The 18658-nt window shown below is 48.2% G+C and overlaps 1 protein-coding gene across 3 annotated transcripts in view; it reads left to right on the top strand.

Moving 5' to 3' along the window:
• Nucleotides 1-18658, top strand: part of ak9 (adenylate kinase 9) — a 366094-nt gene that overhangs the window by 141099 nt on the left and 206337 nt on the right. The window lies entirely within an intron of this gene.

Genomic DNA, 18658 nt, shown 5'->3' with positions numbered 1-18658 from the left:
GGACAAGGGAGCGAGAGAGCTTGGGGGGGTGGGGACAAGGGAGCGAAAGAGCTTGGGGGGGTGGGGACAAGGGAGCGAGAGAGCTGGGGGGGTGGGGGGATGGGAGCTTGGGGGGGAAGGGAGCGAGGGGGGCTTGGGGGAAGGGAGCGAGGGGGGCTTGAGGGGGAAGGGAGCGAGTGGGGCTTGGGGGGGGAAGGGAGCGAGGGGGGCTTGAGGGGGAAGGGAGCGAGAGGGGCTTGGGGGGAAGGGAGCGAGAGGGCTGGAGGGGGAAGGGAGCGAGGGGGCTGGGGGGGAAGGGAGCGAGGGGGGCTGGGGGGGGAAGGGGGGCTGGGGGGGAAGGGAGCGAGTGGGGCTTGGGGGGGAAGGGAGCGAGAGGGCTGGAGGGGGAAGGGAGCGAGGGGGCTGGGGGGGAAGGGAGCGAGAGGGCTGGAGGGGGAAGGGAGCGAGGGGGCTGGGGGGGAAGGGAGCGAGGGGGGCTGGGGGGGAAGGGGGGCTGGGGGGGAAGGGAGCGAGTGGGGCTTGGGGGGAAGGGAGCGAGAGGGCTGGGGGGGGAAGGGAGCGAGGGGGCTGGGGGGGAAGGGAGCGAGGGGGCTGGGGGGGAAGGGAGCGAGGGGGCTGGGGGGGAAGGGAGCGAGAGGGCTGGAGGGGGAAGGGAGCGAGGGGGCTGGGGGGGAAGGGAGCGAGGGGGCTGGGGGGGAAGGGAGCGAGGGGGCTGGGGGGGAAGGGAGCGAGAGGGCTGGAGGGGGAAGGGAGCGAGGGGGCTGGGGGGGAAGGGAGCGAGGGGGGCTGGGGGGGAAGGGGGGCTGGGGGGGAAGGGAGCGAGTGGGGCTTGGGGGGAAGGGAGCGAGAGGGCTGGGGGGGGAAGGGAGCGAGGGGGCTGGGGGGGAAGGGAGCGAGGGGGCTGGGGGGGAAGGGAGCGAGGGGGCTGGGGGGGAAGGGAGCGAGTGGGCTGGGGGGGGAAGGGAGCGAGGGGGCTGGGGGGGGAAGGGAGCGAGGGGGGCTTGGGGGGAAGGGAGCGAGGGGGCTGGGGGGGAAGGGAGCGAGAGGGCTGGGGGGGAAGGGAGCGAGGGGGCTGGGGGGGAAGGGAGCGAGGGGGCTGGGGGGAAGGGAGCGAGGGGGCTGGGGGGGAAGGGAGCGAGGGGGGCTGGGGGGAAGGGAGCGAGGGGGCTGTGGGGGAAGGGAGCGAGGGGGCTGTGGGGGAAGGGAGCGAGGGGGCTGGGGGGGGAAGGGAGCGAGAGGGCTGGGGGGGGAAGGGAGCGAGTGGGCTGGGGGGGATGGGAGCGAGGGGGCTGGGGGGGAAGGGAGCGAGGGGGCTTGGGGGGAAGGGAGCGAGGGGGCTTGGGGGGAAGGGAGCGAGGGGGCTGGGGGGGGAAGGGAGCGAGAGGGCTTGGGGGGAAGGGAGCGAGGGGGCTTGGGGAAGGGAGCGAGGGGGCTTGGGGAAGGGAGCGAGGGGGCTTGGAGGGAAGGGAGCGAGGGGGCTTGGAGGGAAGGGAGCGAGAGGGCTGGGGGGGGAAGGGAGCGAGGGGGCTTGCGGGGGAGGAGAGCGAGCGAGCCTGGGGTGTGGCGGGGGGGGGTGGGGGGCGCGAGCGAGAGCCTGGGGTGTGGAGGGGAGTGCGAGGGAGCCTTGTGGGGGAGGGCGGGGTAGAGCGAGAGAGCCTGGTTGTGGGGTGGGGGGAGAGAGAGTGGGTGAGCTTGGGGGGGGGGGGGGGGGAGAGTAGAAGAACCGGGGGTGGTGAGAGCTAGAGAGCCTGGGTGGGGAAGACCAAGAGAGGCCTGGAAGGGGCAGAGAGAGCGAGAGAGGCTGGGGGGAGGGGCAAGAGAGCCGGGGTGGGGCGGAGAAGAGTGAAAGAGAGACTGGGGGCAGAGAGAGAGAGAGACTGGGGGGAGAGAGAGAGAGACTGGGGGGAGAGAGAGAGAGACTGGGGGGAGAGAGAGAGAGACTGGGGGGAGAGAGAGCGAGAGAGACACCGGGGGGGGGAGAGAGAGAGAGAGAGACACCGGGGGGGGAGCGAGAGAGAGAGACACCGGGGGGACAGAGAGAGAGAGAGACACCGGGGGGACAGAGAGAGAGACACCGGGGGGACAGAGAGAGACACCGGGGGGGGGGGGGGGGAGAGAGAGAGAGACACCGGGGGGAGAGAGAGAGAGAGACATCGGGGGGGAGAGACCGAGAGACACCGGGGGGAGAGAGAGAGAGAGACACCGGGGTGGGGGGAGAGAGAGAGAGAGACACCGGGGGGGGGAGAGAGAGAGAGAGACAAACACCGGGGGGAGAGAGAGAGAGAGACAGACACCGGGGGGAGAGAGAGAGACAGACACCGGGGGGGGGAGAGAGAGAGAGAGAGAGAGAGAGACACCGGGGGGAGAGAGAGAGAGAGAGAGACACCGGGGGGAGAGAGAGAGAGAGACATCGGGGGGAGAGACCGAGAGACACCGGGGGGAGAGAGAGAGAGAGACACCGGGGTGGGGGGAGAGAGAGAGAGAGACACCGGGGGGGGAGAGAGAGAGAGAGACAAACACCGGGGGGAGAGAGAGAGAGAGACAGACACCGGGGGGAGAGAGAGACAGACACCGGGGGGGGGGAGAGAGAGAGAGAGAGAGAGAGAGAGAGAGAGAGAGAGACACCGGGGGGAGAGAGAGAGAGAGAGAGAGACACCGGGGGGAGAGAGAGAGAGAGACAGACACCGGGGGGAGAGAGAGAGAGAGACACCGGGGTGGGGGGAGAGAGAGAGAGAGACACCGGGGGGGGAGAGAGAGAGAGAGACAAACACTGGGGGGAGAGAGAGAGAGAGACAGACACCGGGGGGAGAGAGAGAGACAGACACCGGGGGGGGGAGAGAGAGAGAGAGAGAGAGAGAGAGACACCGGGGGGAGAGAGAGAGAGAGAGAGACACCGGGGGGAGAGAGAGAGAGAGACAGACACCGGGGGGAGAGAGAGAGACAGACACCGGGGGGGGGGGGGGGAAGAGAGAGAGAGAGAGAGAGAGAGAGAGAGAGAGAGACACCGGGGGGGGGGGGGAGAGAGAGAGAGAGAGAGAGACACCGGGGGGAGAGAGAGAGAGAGAGAGAGAGACACCGGGGGGAGAGAGAGAGAGAGAGAGAGACACCAGGGGGAGAGAGAGAGAGACACCGGGGGAGAGAGAGAGAGAGAGTGAGACCGGGCGAGAGAGAGAGAGAGAGAGACCGGGGGAGAGAGAGATGTCGGGGGGGAGAGAGAGACAGAGAGACCGGGGGGAGAGGGAACAAGAGAGACCGGGGTGGGTGGGGAGGGAACGAGAGAGACCGGGGAGGGAGGGAGCGAGAGCGTGACCAGGGGGAGAGAGAGAGACTGGGAGGCGAGGGAGAGAGAGAGACCGGGCGGAGAGAGAGAGAGACTGGGGAGAGAGAGAGCGAGGGGAAAAAGTTTGTGCCCCTGTTCGTACCTCCGAGTCTGAGAGAGACGGATGGAACGGCAGCAGAAAAAGAGGAAACAACTTCTCCAAAACTGATTGCAACTCATCGCCAAGGCTGGGGATAGATAACCTCACCACCTTCATAGGAAGTTTAACCACTTTATTCACTTTCTTATTTGTGCTCCGTTTGGAATTAGAGTTTATTTTATTTTTTTGTTGTATGTTTAGTGACAGCGTTGAAGAGGGAAATAAATTTGAAGCAACTTCTTCTGTCAAAGCTGTAACAAGACTTGAAAGAACTTAAAGATTTTTAATGAACTTTTCACAAAAAATGAATGTTAAAATCACACTTCACCCCCCCACGTTTCGATTATGATTTTGGAAGAAACAGAAACAAAAATTCATCGAGTTTTTTGATGAGTTACCAGAGAGGGTTGATGAGGGCAACGTGGTTGACGTGGTCTATATGGATTTCCAAAAGGCATTTGATAAAGTACCACATAATAGGCTTGCCAGCAAAGTTGAAGCCCATGGAATAAAAGGGAAACTGACAGCATGGATATGAAATTGGCTAAGTGACAGGAAACAGAGAGCAGTGGTGAACGTTTGTTTTTCGGACTGGAGAAAGGTATACAGTGGTGTTTCCCCAGGGGTTGGTACTAGAACCACTGCTTTTCTTGATATATATTAATGACTTGGACTTGGGAGTACAGGGCACAATTTCAAAATTTGCAGATGAGGCAAAACTTGGAAGTATAGAGAAAAGTGAGGAGGATAGGGATAGGCTACAAGAGGACATAGACAGGTTAGTGAAATGGGCGGACACGTGGCAGATGAAATTTAATGCAGAAAAGTGCGAAGTGATATGTTTTGGTGGGAAGAACGAGGAGAGACAATGTAAACTAAAGGGTACAATCCTAAAGAGAGTGCATGAACAGAGAGACCTAGGGGTATTTGTGCACAAATTGTTGAATGTGGCAGGGCAGTTTGAGAAAGTGGTTAAAAAAGCATACGGGATCCTGGGCTTCATAAATAAAGGCATAGAGTACAAAAGCAAGGAAGTTATGATGAACCTTTATAAAACACCAATTCAGCCTCAAATGGAGTATTGTGTCCAATTCTGGGCACCACACTTTAGGAAGGATGTGAAGGCCTTAGAGAGGGTGCAGAAAAGATTTACGAGAATGATTCCAGGGATGAGGGACTTCAGTTACATGGATAGACTGGAGAAGCTGGGGTTGTTCTCCTTAGAGCCGAGAAGTTTGAGAGGAGATTTGATAGAGGTGTTCAAAATCATGAGGGGTCTAAATAGAGTAGATAGAGAGAAACTGTTCCCATAGTTGGAAGGGTTGAGAAGCAGAGGACACAGATTTAAGGTGATTGGCAAAAGAATCAAAGGCAACATGAGGAAAAACACTTTTATGCAGCGAGTGGTTATGATCAGGAATGCAATACCTGAAAGGGTGGTGGAGGCACAATCGATCATGGCTATCAAAAGGGAATTGGATAAGTACCTGAAGGAAAGAAATTGCAGGGCTATGGGGAAAAGGCAGGGAGTGGGACTCGCTGAAGTGCTCTTGCAAAGAGACAGGACCAGCTCGATGGGCTGAATGGCCTCCTGTGCTGTAACCATTCTATAATTCTATTGAAAATCAATTTTCCCCTCATCTAAACAAGTTTCAGCCAGGTTTTGAAGTTCAAACGCTTTTAAAGACGGTCTGAAATGCTTAAAACATTTTAAAATTTAAATTTCTCAAAATTTGATTTTGAACGATCTACTGAAGTGTGTAGCTTTACATAAACATGCAACCATGCAGTTGAGGCGGGGGAGGACTGGGAGGATTGGTAGGAGTTACATATTACCTTTATTGACTTTTTTAAAAATAGCATTAAAACGTTTAGGAAGAGAGCCAAAAAAGGGGAAAAACACAAACCATTTTATTGTTTGTCATTCTATAGTCCTAACAAGTTCCAGGAATAATGTAAATATAGCTTTCCTCTTAAACATTTAGTAGAGTGTTAATAGAAACATGAGTTATGTAATGATGTATAAAAATTGCAGGAATCTATTTTAGTAGAAACTACTATTTGTTTATTGAGAAAGACACAGAAAATACTTCGATTAAATTGATAATGTACAATTTTGATTTGGTATAAATGTTTGAAATAGGAGATTAAAAATTGAGTGTACAATGAAGTTTGTTTCCCACTATTTAATTGGGAAGTACCTAAAATAATTCAACACTTTTCATGATAAGAGCAGGAATTAATATTGTGGAGAATGTTTGAGAGAAAAACATTAGAAGCAAAATTTGTAAATTAACATATTTATGTCAACATATTAGTAAACATTTCCAAGTCAGTCTGATTGGTTCTCCTGTCCAGGAAGAAAGATGAATGTTTATTGTTAAATCGTAGCTTTTCCTGCTTTTTGTTTTTAATTCGGTGATGCAAATTGTGTATGTTTTTCTGCACTTGTGAATAAGTGCTGCATTTCTGACATGTTACATGGGGGATGTGCTGGTTTAAGAAGACCACGTTTATTAGAACATAAGAAATAGGAGCAGGAGTAGGCCATTTGGCCTCTTGAGCCTGCTCCGCCATTCAATAAGATCATGGCTGGTCTTCTACCTCAACACTTTCCTGCACTCTCCCCATATCCCTTGATTCCCTTAATATCCAAAAATCTATCGATCTCTGTCTTGAATATACTCAACAACTGAGCCTCCACAGCCCTCTGGGGTAGAGAACTCCAAAGATTTACCACCCTCTAAGTGAAGAATTTTCTCCTCATCATAGAATCATAAATATTTACAGCACGGATGGAGGCCATTTCAGCCCATCGTATCCTCACCGGCCGACAAAGAGCTATCCAGCCTAATCCCACTAACCAGCTCTTGGTCCGTAGCCCTGTAGGTTATGGCAATTCAGGTGTACATCCAAGCACTTTTTAAATGTGGTGAGGGTTTCTGCCTCTACTACCTTTTCAGGCAGTGAGCTCCAGACCCCCACCACCCTCTGGGTGAAGAAATTTCCCCTCAAATCTCTTCTAAGGGAAATAGGTCCTTCCTATCCACTCTATCTAGGCCCCTCATAATTTTATACACCTCAATAAGGTCTCCCCTCAGCCTCCTCTGTTCCAAAGAAAACAAACCCAGCCTATCCAATCTTTCCTCATAGCTAAAATTCTCCAGCCCAGGTAACATCCTCGTAAATCTCCTCTGTACCCTCTCTAGTGCAATCACATCTTTCCTGTAATGTGGTGACCAGAACTGCACGCAGTACTCTAGCTGTGGCCTAACTAGTGTTTGATACAGTTTAAGCATAACCTCCCTGCTCTTGTATTCTATGCCTCGGCTAGTAAAGGCAAGTATTCCGTATGCCTTCTTAACCACCTTATCTGCCTGGCCTGCTACCTTCAGGGATCTGTGGACCTGCACTCCAAGGTCCCTTTGTTCCTCCACACTTCAGTGTCCTACCATTTAATATGTATTCATTTGCCCTGTTAGCCCTCCCCAAATGCGTCACCTCAGACTTTTCCAGATTGAATTCCATTTGCCACTGTTCTGCCCACCTGACCAGTTCATTGATATCTTCCTGCAGCTTTCTTCTTCATTATCAACCACACAGCCGATTTTAGTATCATCTGCAAACTTCTTTATCATACCACCTACATTCAAGTCTAAATCATTGATATATACCACAAAAAGCAAGGGACCTAGTACTGAGCCCTGCGGAACCCACTGGAAACAGCCTTCCAGTCACAAAAACACCCACAAACACACCCATCAACCATTACCCTGCTTCCTGCCTCTGAGCCAATTTTGGATCCAACCTGCCACTCAGTCCTAAATGGCGAACCCTTATTCTGAGACTGTGACCCCTGGTTCTAGACTCCCCAGCCAGGGGAAACATCCTCCCTGCATCTACCTTGTCAAGCCCTGTAAGAATTTTGTATGTTTCAATCAATTCCCCCCCATCCCAGTAATCAGTCTGATGAACCTTTGTTGCACTCCCTCTATAGCAAGTATACCCTTCCTTGGGTAAGGAGACCAAAACTGTACACAATACTCCAGGTGTGATCTCGCCAGGGCCCTATATAATTGCAGTAAGTCTTTACTCTTCTACTCAAATCCTCTTGTAATAAAGGCCAACATACCATTTGCTTTCCTAATTGCTTGCTGTACCTGCATGTTAACTTTCAGTGATTTGTGTACAAGGACACCCAGGTCCCTCTGAACACCAACATTTCCCAATCTCTCACCTTTTAAAAAATACTCTGCTTTTCTATTTTTCCTACTAAAGTGGATAACTTCACATTTCTCCACATTATATTCCATTTGCCATGTACTTGCCCACTCACTTAGCTTGTCTATATTCCCTTGAAGCCTCTTTGCATTCTCCTCACAACTTACATTCTCACCCACCTTTGTATCATCAGCAAACTTGGATATATTACATTTGGTCGCCTCATCCAAATCATTGATATAGATTGTGAATAGCCGAGACCCAAGCACTGATCCTTGCGGTACCCCACTAATTCTGCCAACCCAAAAATGACCCGTTTATTCCTACTCTGTTTTCTGTCCATTAACCAATCCTCAATCCATGCTAGTATATTACCCCCAATTCCATGAGTCCTAATTTTGTTTAATAACCTCTTGTGTGGCACCTTATCGAATGCCTTCTGAAAATCCAAATACACCACATTCACTGGCTCCCCCTTATCTATTCTGCTAGTTACAATCTCAAAAAACTCTAACAGATTTGTCAAACATGATTTCCCTTTCATAAATCCATGTTGACTCTGTGCAATCCAATTCCTATTTTCCAAGTGTCCTGATACCACGTCCTTAATAATAGATTCTAGCATTTTCTCTGCTACTGATGTCAGATTAACTGGTCTGTAGTTCCCTGTTTTCTCTCTCCCTCCTTTCTTATTAAATGGAAGTGATTGAAGTTGAAAATATGGATACCCGTTTATGTTCAATTCTTTTTAATACTGCGAACTAAAGAACTACAGCATTTTATATTTGTTGGTTGTCTGGTTGCATTGTGATTAATATTCTAATTACGTATCTGGACGTACAGCACGTCAGCGCCATAGGAAAGCCACTGCTCCTGCTGCTTGTGCAGTCATTTTTATAGTGACATGAGGGATGGGCTAATACATTGAAAACGTCAAAATTAATACAAATTGCACGAATATGCCTCTTTCAGCTCATCTTGGGCTTTTGGATTGTTTGTCAATGCATAACCGTGTAACTGAGTGATGCTTCTGAAGTGTTAATGCACTATTATGCAGTTCTTTTATATCCCAGCCATTCTGACAAGTAATTAAAAAAAAAAGAGTGTACATGACGAACGAAAAGTTTTTGCAGTAGTTGCAGTGTCGGGCACAGTATAAATCAGAAAATTAGAGGTTCAGGTAACTAGGATAATACAGTAATAATGGAGGACTTTAATTTTCATATAGCCTGGGCAAACCAAGTTTGTAGTAATAGTGCAGAAGACGAGTTCATGCACTGCATTCAAGATAGTTTTCTAGATCAGTATGTTGAGGAACCAGCGAGGGAATGGGCTATTTTAGATCTAGTATTGTGCAATGAGACAGGGTTAATTAATAACCTTGTAGTAAAGGAGACTCTGGGGAGCAGTGATCATAATAGGATAGAATTTTATGTTGAGTTTGAGAGTGATTTAGTTAAGTACGAAACTGGGGTCTTAAATCTGAACAAAGGAAACTACGTAGGTATGAGAGGTGAGTTGGCTAAGGTAGGTTGAGAAACTGGATTAAAAGATATGATGGTAGATAGCAATGGCAAACATTTAAAGAAATAATTCAGAATTCACAAAGAATGTACATTCCCTTAAGGATTAAAAACCTCAAGGGAAAAATGGTCCAACCGTGGCTAACGAGAGAAGTTAAAGATAGTATTAGATTAAAGGAAGAGGCTTATAATGTTGCCAAAAAGAGAAGTAATCCTGAGGATTTTAGAATTCAGCAAAAGATGACCAAGAAATTGATAGAGAAAATAGAATATGAGGATAAACTAGCAAGAGACATAAAAACAAATTGTAAAAGCTTCGATAGGTATGCAAAAAAGAAGAGATTTGCAAAAATAAACATAGGTCCCTTACAGGCAGAGACAGGAGAAATTATAATGGGGAATAAGGAAATGGCAGAGACATTAAATAAGTGCTTTGTATCTGTCTTCACGGAAGAAGACAGAAAAAACATTCCAGAAATAGCGGGGAAACACCGGTCTAGTGAGAATGAGGAACTTAAAGAAATTAGTAATAGTAAAGACATATCACTGGAGAAATTAATGGGATTTAAAGCTGACAAATCCCCTGGACCTGATGGCCTACATCCTAGGGTTTTAAAAGAGGTGACTACAGAGATAGTGGACGCGTTGGTTTTGATCATTCAGAATTCCCTAGATTCTAGAACAGTCCTTACTGATTGGAAGGCAGCAAATGTAACCCTGCTATTCAAGAAAGGAGGGAGAGAGAAAACAGGGAACTATAGACTGGTTAGCCTAACATCAGTAGTTGGAAAAATGCTAGAATCTATTATTAGGGATGTGGTAACAGGGCACTTAGAAAATCATAATATGATTGGGCAGAGTCAACACGGATTTATGAAAGGGAACTCGTGTTTGACAATCTAATAGAGTTTTTTGAGCTTGTAACTAGCAGGGTAGATGAGGGGGAACCAGTGGATGTAGTGTTTTTTGATTTTCAGAAAGCATTCGATAAGGTGCCACACAAGAGGTTAATACACAAAATTAGGGCTCATGGGATTGGGGGTAATATGTTAGCATCGATTGAGGATTGGTTAATGGACAGAAAACAGAGCAGGAATAAGCGGGTCACTTTCAGGTTGGCAGTGTAACTCATGGGGTACAGCAAGGATCTGCTTGGGCCTCAGCAGTTTACAATCTATATCAATGACTTAGATGAGGGGACCAAGTGTAATGTATCCAAGTTTGTTGACTAGCTAGGTGGGAAAGTAAGTTGTGAGGAGGATGCAAAGAGGCTGCAATGGGATATAGACAGGTTAAGTAAGTGGGCAATAACATGGCAGGTGGAATATAATGTGGGGAAATGTGAAGTTATCCACTTTGGTAGGAAAAATAGAAAAGCAGAATGTTTTTTAAATGGTGAGAGATTGGGAAATGTTAGTATTCAGGGGAACCTGGGTGTCCTTGTACATGAATCAATGAAAGTTAACATGCAGGTACAGCAAGCAATTAGGGAAGCAAATGCTATGTTAGCCTTTATTACAAAGGGATTGGCGTATAAGAGTAAAGATGTCTTACTGCAATTATATAGGGCCTTGTTGAGACCACACCTGGAGTACTGTGTACTGTTTTGGTCTCCTTACATAAGGAAGGATATACTTGCCATAGAGGGAGTGCAGCAAAGGTTCACCAGACTGATTCCTAGGATGGGGGGATTGTCCTATGAGGAGAGATTGAGGAAACTAGGCCTATATTCCAATAACCAGGGGGCATAGATTTAAAGTAATTGGTCGGAGGTTTACAGGGGATTTGAGGAGACATTTTTTCACCCAGAGGGTGGTGGGGGTCTGGAACTCACTGCCTGAAAGGGTGGTAGAGGCAGAGACTCTCATCACATTTAAAAAATACTTGGATATGCACTTGAAGTGCCATAACCTACAAAGCTACGGACCAAGTGCTGGAAAGTGGGATTAGGGTGGATAGCTCTTTGTTGGCCGGCACGGACAAGATGGGCCGAATGGCCTCCTTCTGTGCTGTAAATTTCTATGATTATATGATTAAGGAGAATATTACAGTGCTGTAGAGAGAGGATGTCCTGGCGGTGTGAAGGACAGAATCTATTTGGTTAGAGTTAAGAAACAATAGAGGTGCCATTACACTAGAGTCATAGAGTTATACAGCACGGATAGAGGCCCTTCGGCCCATCGTGTCCGCGCCGGCCATCAAGCCCTGTCTAATCTAATCCCATATTCCAGCATTTGGTCCGTAGCCTTGTATGCTGTGGCATTTCAAGTGCTCATCCAAATGCTTCTTAAATGTTGTGAGGGTTCCTGCCTCTACCACCCTTTCAGGCAGTGAGTTCCAGACTCCAACCACCCTCTGGGTGAAAAAGTTCTTTCTCAAATCCCCTCTAAACCTCCCGCCCTTTACCTTGAATCTATGCCCCCTAGTTATTGACCCCTCTACTAAGGGAAAAAGCTCCTCAGCATCCATCCTATCTATGCCCCTCATAATTTTGTACACCTCAATCATGTCCCCCCTCAGCCTCCTCTGCTCCAAGGAAAACAAACCCAATCTGCCCAGTCTCTCTTCATAGCTGAAGCGCTCCAGCCCTGGTAACATCCTGGTGAACCTCCTCTGCACCCTCTCCAACGCGATCACATCCTTCCTGTCGTGTGGCGACCAGAACTGCACACAGTATTCCAGCTGTGGCCTAACCAGTGTTTTATACAGCTCCATCATAACCTCCTTGCTCTTATATTCAATGCCTCGGCTAATGAAGGCAAGTATCCCATATGCCTTTTTTACCACCTTATCCACCTGTTCCGCCGCCTTCAGGGATCTGTGTACTTGCACACCCAGATCCCTCTGACCCTCCGTCTTGCCTAGGGTCTTACCATTCATTGTGTATTCCCTTGCCTTGTTAGTCCCCCCAAAGTGCATCACCTCGCACTTTTCCGGGTTAAATTCCATTTGCCACTGTTCCGCCCATCTGACCAACCCATCTATATCGTCCTGCAGACTGAGGCTACCCTCCTCGCTATTTACCACCATACCAATTTTTGTATCATCCGCGAACTTACTGATCATACCTTTTACATTCATATCCAAGTCATTAATGTAGACCACAAACAGCAAGGGACCCAGCACCAATCCCTGTGGCACCCCACTGGCCACAGGCTTCCAGTCACAAAAACAACCTTCGACCATCACCCTCTGCCTTCTGCCACTAAGCCAGTTTTGTATCCAATGTGCCAAGGCACCCTGGATTCCATGGGCTCTTACCTTCTTGACCAGTCTCCTGTGCGGGACTTTATCGAAGGCCTTACTGAAATCCATGTATACCACATCCACTGCGTTACCCTCATCCACACACCTAGTCACCCCCTCAAAAAATTCAATCAAATTAGTCAGACATGATCTTCCCTTGACAAAGCCATGTTGACTATCCCTGATTAATCCTTGCCTCTCCAAGTGGAGACAAATTTTGTCCCTCAGAATTTTTCCAATAATTTTCCTACCACTGATGTTCGGCTCACTGGCCTGTAGTTCCCCGGTTTTTCCCTACTTCCCTTCTTGAATAATGGTACTACATTAGCGGTTCTCCAGTCCTCTGGCACATCCCCTGTGGCCAGAGAGGTCCTTAATATATGTGTTAGAGCCCCCGCAATCTCTTCCTTTGCCTCACACAGCAGCCTGGGATACATTTCATCCGGGCCTGGGGATTTATCCATTTTTAGGCCAGCTAAAACCGCCAATACCTCCTCCCTCTCGATGTTAATATGTTTGAGCATATCACAGTCCCCCCGCCCTATTTCTATGTCTACATCGTCCTTCTCCATAGTGAAAACAGATGCAAAAAATTCATTTAGAACCCCCCCTCCATCTTCCGGCTCCACACACAGATTGCCACTTTTGTCCCTAATGGGCCCTATTTTTTCCCTAGTTATCCTCTTACCCTTAATATACTTATAAAACATCTTAGGATTTTCCTTTATTTTGCTCGCCAGTGTTATTTCATGGCCCCTCCTTGATCTCCTAATTTCTTTTTTAAGTATCCCCCTGCACTTTTTGTACTCCTCTAGGGCTTCCTCCGTCTTTAGCCTTTTGTATCTGCCAAAAGCCCTCCTTTTTTTTCTAATACATTCTCGTATATCCCCTGACATCCACGGTTCCCTGTGGTTTTTGGAACCCCCCTTGACCTTTACGGGAACATGTTGCCATTGTATGATCTCAATCTCCCTTCTGAAAGCCTCCCATTGCTCCGATGCTGATTTTCCTACAAGTAGCTGATCCCAGTCCAATTTGGCCAGATCCTGCCTTATCCTATTAAAATCGGCCTTCCCCCAATTTAGAACCTTTATTTCCGGCCCATCCATGTCCTTTTCCATGACCACCTTAAATCTTACCATATTATGGTCACTGTCACCAAAGTGCTCACCTACTAGCACTTTTTCCACTTGGCCAGGTGTATTCTGTAGGCCACCTAATAGTGGGAAGAATATAGAGGAGCAAATTTGCGAGGAAATTACAGAGGGTTGCAAGAACTACAGAGTAGTGATAATGGGGGACTTCAATTATCCTAATAAAGACTGACATAGTAATAGTGTAAAGGGCAGAGAGGGGGAAGAATTTCTGAAGTGTGTTCAGGAGAACTTTCTTGATCAGTATGCTTCTGGCCCAACGAGGAAGGAGGCATTGCTGGATCTGGTTCTGGGGAATGAGTTGGGCCAAGTGAATCAAGTGTCAGTGGGGGAACATTTAGGGAACAGTGATCATAGTATCATGAGGTTTAGATTAGCTAGGGAAAAGGATCGGGAGCAATCTAGAGTTAAAGTACTTAATTGGAGGAAGGCCAATTTCAGTGGGTTTGGAATGGATCTGGCCCGGGTAAATTGGAATCAAAGATTGGCAGGCAAAACTGTAGTTGAACAATGGGCTGCCTTTAAAGAGGAGATGGTTCGGGTACAGTCGAGGTACATTTGTACGAGGAGGAAAAGTAAGGCAAAGTCAGAGCTCCCTGGATGACAAAAGAGAGAGAGTAAGATGAAGCAGAAAAAGGGGGCATATGACAGATAACAGGTTGAGAATGCAAGTGAGAACCAGGCTGAATATAGAAAGTTCAGAGGGGAAATGAAAAAGTAAATAAGGAGGGCAAAGAGAGATTATGAGAATAGACTGGCAGCTAACATAAAAGGGAATCCAAACATCTTCTATAGGCATATAAATAGTAAACGGGTAGTAAGAGGAGGGATGAGGCCAATTAGAGACCAAAAAGGTGACCTACGCATGGAGGCAGAGGGCAAGGCTGAGGTACTAAATGAGTACTTTGCATCCCTCTTTACCAAGGAAGAAGATACTGCCGAAGGCATAGCGAAAGAGGAGGTAGTTGAGATACTGGATTGGCTAAAAATTGATAAAGAGGAGGTACTAGAAAGGCTGGCTGTAATTAAAGTAGATAAGTCACCAGGACCGGATGGGATGCATCCTAGGATGCTGAGTGAAGTAAAGGTGGAAATTGCAGAGGTACTGGCCATAATCTTCCAATCCTCCTTGGATACGGGGGGTGGTTCCAGAGGACTGGAGAATTGCAAATGTTACGCCCTTGTTCAAAAAAGAATGTAAGGATAAACCCAGCAACTACAGGCCAGTCAGCTTAACCTCTGTGGTGGGGAAGCTTTTAGAAATGATAATTCGGGACAAAATTAATATTCATTTGGACAAATGTGGATTAATTAAGGGAAGCCAGCACGGATTTGTTAAAGGCAAATAGTGTTTAACTAACTTGATTGAATTTTTTGATGAGGTAACAGAGAAGGTTGATGAGGGCAATGCGGTTGATGTGGTGTACATGGAATTCCAAAAGACGTTTGATAAAGTGCCACATAATAGGCTTGCCAGCAAAGTTGAAGCCCATGGAATAAACGGAACAGTGGCAACATGGATACGAAATTGGTTAAGTGACAAGTAACAGAGAGTAGTGGTAAACGGTTGTTTTTCGGACTGGAGGAAGGTATGCAGTGGTGTTCCCCAGGGGTTGGTACTAGGACCACTGCTTTTCTTGATATATATTAATGACTTAGACTTGGGTGTGTAGGGCACTATTTCAAAATTTGCAATGACACAAAACTTGGAAGTATAGTGAACAGTGAGGAGGATAGGGATAGACTTCAAGAGGACATAGACAGGTTGGTGAAATGGGCGGACACGTGGCTGATGAAATTTAACACAGAAAAGTGCAAAGTAATACATTTTGGTAGGAGGAACAAGGAGAAGCAATGTAAACTAAAGGGGGTGCAGGAACAGAGACTTGGGGTGTGTATGTGCACAAATTGTTGAAGGTGGCAGGGCAGGGTGAGAAAGCAATTTAAAAAGTATACAGGATTCTGAGCATAAATAGAGGCATAGGGCTGGATTTTATCAATGGAGGCGTGTAGGAGGCGGGACTCCCACTTTTGGGGTTGTAGTCCCGCCTCCATCGAGTTGTGGCCAACCCACTCGATTTTCCCCTGATTGACCTTGTTGAGCCCGCCCAGCGGGCTCAGCAGGCCAATTAAGAGCCACCCGGCAACAGGTGACGTCACAGATTGACATTTCATCTGTCAAGAGCTTTTGACAGATGAAATATCAACGTTTGACAGCTCTTTGAAGCTGTCAAACACTGACAATCTGTACACTAAGTTAATTCCTTCCTCTCAGGCTGATTTAAAGATCTCTCCAGAACAGAAAGCAGAGGCTGCAGATTTTGACAGTTCGCGGCCATTCTGCTTTCTGTGCCGGTGAGATGAGGGACTCCCGAGACCTGAAGGAAGGAAGGCTGCATTATTAAGTAAAGGTAAGTAAAACTTATTTAAACACTTTACACACACCAAACACACTTACCTCTGCACTCATGCACCCATCACTCACCTGGACACCTCGAACCCTCCAAGTCCTTCAGCCCGATGGTCTGCCTCGCTAACTTGGTGTGGTTGGAGCCGTCGTGAAGCCCACACTTCAGGGATAAAAATAGGGATTAGGCTAAAAACTGCCTGTTAACAGGCAGTTAATTGGCACTAATCCCCTTCCTGCCTCGGGGAGGCGGCTCCCAGCACAGGTCGGGTACCTGCCTCCTGTGAAACGGGCATGGGGGCGGGATGGTTTCGTGCCCCCCGATTTCGCGATTTTAACCCCCCACACGCCTCCAATCCCGCCTCAACGGCCGATGAAATTCAAGCCCATAGAGTACAAAAGCAAGGAAGTTATGATGAACCTTTATAAAGGACTGGTTCGGCCACAGTTGGAGTATTGTGTCCATTCTGGGCACCGCAGTTTAGGAAGGATGTGAAGGCTTTATAGAGGTTGCAGAAAAGATTTACAAGAATGTTTCCAGGGATGAGGGACATTAGTTATGTGGATAGACTGGGGAAGCTGGTGGTGTTCTCCTTAGAACAGAGAAGATTGAGAGGAGATTTGATAGAGGTGTTCAAAATCACAAGGGGTCTAGACAGAGTAGATAGAGAGAAACTGCTCCCATGGTGGAGTGGTCAAGAACCAGTGGAAACAGATTTAAGGTGATTGGCAGAAGCACCAAAGGCGACAGGAGGAAGTACTTATTTACACCGTGAGTGATTATGATCTGGAATGCACTGCCTGAAAGGGTGGTGGAGGCAGATTCAATCGTGGCTTTCAAAAGGGAATTGGATAAGTACCTGAATGGAAAAAAAATTGCAGGGCTACTGGGAATGGGTGAGGGAGTGGGACTAGCTGAGGTATTCTTGCAGAGAGCTGGCACGGGCTCGTCGGGCCGAATGGCCTCCTACTGTGGTGTAACGATTCTATGTAATATTGGATGCATATATGGATATAGTTGGATTGGAAAGTTTCCTTTGTGGTGGCTTTTATTTCAGCATTGTGACCAAGAGGCCGCTGTGATGGTCAGTAACAGAGGGAAGGTAAGGTGTGGGACAAATGTTGAAAGGGGAATTGGGGTTGTGTTCACAGGTACCGCAGGCAGATGATTCGATCCTGGATATCCCGGCCAGAACGGGGCAATCTGGGTTGCCTCCTATCTTCTGCTTCCTCCTCTTCTGCTTTTTCCTCTTCTGTGTCTTCCTCTTCCTCCTTTTGTGAGGACCTTGTCCCCTTTGATACCTCTGCTCCATCTGCATGTCATGCTCCAGCCCAAGAGGGACTGCAACTGGAGCCTCCAAGATATGGGGGCAAGTGGTGTTCACAGAGGCTTTCCTATAAGAGCCAAAGCCTTGCAAACGTCCAGCAGCACTCCCTGCACACTTTAACAACTTTTTAAATGTATTACTCCAAGCCACTAATCCAGTAAAATGTAAAGAAACCAGTACAAAAGTGAAAATCTAAACTTACCTGAATGCTGCATGTGTCCCTTTAAGAAGCGGTGGTAGGGGGTCCGTCACACCTCTTGTTCTGCCGAGTGTGCTTTGGAGAGTGCATTAATAAAAGTGACGACGTGCAAAATACCAGATCGTGTGTCAATTCAGCGTTGCACGCCGATTGACGTCACGATCTGGCTCATCTAAATATCTGAAGCGAGCGCAGGCAACAGTAGCGCTGTCGCCCTCCCAAAATGCCGGCCATCGCATTCCGCTCTGGAAGTAGGCGGAAGCGAGATGCCTGCCATTTTTTCTTCCAAACTGGTCTTAACGGCTGGCGCAAATGGGTCCAATTTCCCGGGCACAAAATTCTTACAGGGCTTTACAGGGTAGATGCTGGGAGGACATAGAAAGGCTAGCAGAATGGGCAGACAAGTGGCAGATGGAATTTAATACAGAGAAGTGTGTGGTGATGCGTTTTGACAGAAGGAACAGGGAGAGGCAATATACACTTAATGGCACAGTTTTAAAGAGTGTTCAGGGACAGAGGGACCTGGGAGTTAATGTGCATAGGTTCCTGAAGCTGGCAGGACATATTGAGAGAGTGGTTAACAAAGCTTATGGGATCTTGGGCTTCATAAATAGAGGCTTATGGGATCCAGAGTCGCAATGCGGATTCTTCCCACTAAGGGGCACAATGGACATGATCTTCACTGCACGTCAATTACAAGAGAAATGCAGGGAACAGCACCAACCACTGTACATGGCCTTCTTTGATCTCACAAAGGCCTTTGACACTGTCAACCGTGAGGGATTATGGAGTGTCCTCCTCAAATTCGGCTGCCCTCAAAAGTTTGTCACCATCCTCCGCCTGCTTCACGATGACATGTAAGTCGTGATCCTGACTAACGGTTCCACCACAGACCCAATTCACGTATGATCCGGGGTCAAGCAAGGCTGTGTCATCGCACCAACGCTCTTCTCGATCTTCCTTGTTGCAATGCTGCATCTCACCCTCAGTAAGCTCCCCACTGGAGTGGAGCTAATTTACAGAACGAACGGGAAACTGTTCAACCTCCGTCACCTCCAATCCAGATCCAAGGTCATCCCATCCTCTGTCGTTGAATTACAGTATGCAGACGATGCTTACGTCTGTGCTCACTCGGAGGTCGAACTCCAAACCATCATCAAC

This window comes from Somniosus microcephalus, chromosome 9 (assembly GCF_052327205.1).
Source record: "Somniosus microcephalus isolate GS21.2 chromosome 9, FLI_Smic_1.0, whole genome shotgun sequence".
Taxonomy (NCBI): Eukaryota; Metazoa; Chordata; class Chondrichthyes; order Squaliformes; family Somniosidae; genus Somniosus; species Somniosus microcephalus.
This window is presented reverse-complemented; position numbering and strand designations above follow the sequence as displayed.